Source organism: Palaemon carinicauda, chromosome 1, assembly GCF_036898095.1.
Source record: "Palaemon carinicauda isolate YSFRI2023 chromosome 1, ASM3689809v2, whole genome shotgun sequence".
Lineage (NCBI taxonomy): Eukaryota > Metazoa > Arthropoda > Malacostraca > Decapoda > Palaemonidae > Palaemon > Palaemon carinicauda.
In genome coordinates, this window is record NC_090725.1 from 280,321,169 (window position 1) to 280,322,870 (window position 1,702).

Here is a 1,702-nt window from a genome sequence, read left to right on the forward strand (position 1 = left end):
ACAGTCCAAGTCAGTGTAACACTCCTATAGACATATAAAAAAGTACTCCCAATGCAAATGAACTACTAATTAGTTTACTTTTATTTTCTGTTAACTTAAACGGGGTCAAGTTTTGATCTAAGTGAATTTTTCGTTTAACTATCATTATTCATGAAAATCATGCAATATAACTTGAACATAAATTCTAAGAATATATCCTTCCTGACATAGTAATAATCATCCTATGAATCAGTATAGTCATGCTTTAACCTTTCATTTACAGGGAAAATTAAGTGAAAGGAACCTGATATAAAATTGCATATGCAAAGGTTCATATTTCAAGGTGAGTACCACTTGAATCCTAACAATCATATTACCAGTAAAGTAATTGACTTGTTGTCTTAGTTAAATCCTCTGTTACAGGGTTCTTTAATTTACGTGTGAGCACTGATGGCATTCTCAGCCATTCAGTGAACAGCCGGGCTGGGAGGAAGGTGGAGGAGTGGTAGTTGTCCTGATTTCCAAATCGGCGCGACGGTAAGTTAACATTTTTTTCCGATTGGAGTCGGCTGTTGTTCGTCCTTGTACATATACGTGTTTCCCATTAATAGTATATCATATTTAGAAGCTTAAATTTACTTTTAATTACCTATTCGTTATGTTTTTCCGCCGGGTTTCAATCCAAAATATTTTTATATGGTTATGGCAATATGACACAAGTTTCCACGAATTTAAATCCTTAAATCTTATTTTTCAGCAGATGCAGAACTGAAGTTTTATATTGGACCACTAGGCTTTGCACTTGGTTTCAAAGACTTTTAAATTCGAGAATGTACGTCATAATGGATATCGGTTGTTAGATCTTGTAGTTTAAGGAGGCGTGGCTGGCTCAGGATTTTGGTAAATATAATCTTCATCAGTTACGGAAAGGTGAGCATACAACTGTCTTTCTTTTATTTAAATCATTTTTGTGCAAGCTAATCCTCCCCCTTCAGGGGCGGTGCCCCTGGAGTGGGGAGGATGTCCCCTCTTGGCATACGGTAGACTTTGGTCTACCGTATGCCAAGAGGGGGGCTTGCACACCTTTTTATTTTTGTATCTTGTGAATTGGTAATAATGGTGAGTTATGCAATAGTGTAAAATAGTGTTTATAAATTTGACATCAGTGCATATATCTTTTAGCATTCCATACAGTCTTAAGACAGTTTTTGAGTGACGTGATTTTAAGTTTATTTTATCTGAGAATGGTCTGTTAATCTTTTAATTTTTCGCAGGTCTTGTCCAGATCGGTGCTTTTCCAGTGCAAAGCTTTTCCAAAGCAAGAAAGCATGTCCAGAGATTTGTCTAGGAAAACTGCCAGATATATATCAATGCGAAGAATTCCTTTTCTAGAAAGTGCCATTTGAAACGGCCGAGATATGGTAAATTCTTCAATATTCTTCGTTTTGGCTCTTGAAAGAATCTGAAGACCTTTTCTTTTTCTTATCGTCGCTGTGAACATCATAAATCTTGGATTTCTTAATTTTGTATATAAAGTTGCTAAACCTTTGACATGTCTTTTTCTGTATTGATGGTAAACATGGACAATCATTTTCTTTATTATAATGGTCTGTTAGATATTCAGAAGTTATTTGTCATCTAAATATATTCCTACAGAAAAGTTTAGTTTTTTCTTGTGTATTTGATAATCTATTTCAAAAGTTACCCAACTTAGCTTAACTAT

General features: G+C 34.7%; 1 long non-coding RNA gene across 2 annotated transcripts in view; it reads left to right on the top strand.

Annotated features, from left to right (window-relative positions):
- Positions 1-1,502, top strand: part of LOC137657214 (uncharacterized) — a 48,084-nt gene extending 46,582 nt beyond the window's left edge. The window contains exons 2-4 of one of the 2 annotated variants that reach the window (XR_011047137.1): positions 403-516; positions 737-909; positions 1,254-1,502. This is a non-coding gene — a long non-coding RNA (uncharacterized lncRNA). The remainder of the gene's footprint in view (positions 1-402; positions 517-736; positions 910-1,253) is intronic. The other variant, XR_011047136.1, reaches the window with a different exon arrangement.
- The last annotated feature ends 200 nt before the right edge of the window (positions 1,503-1,702 follow it).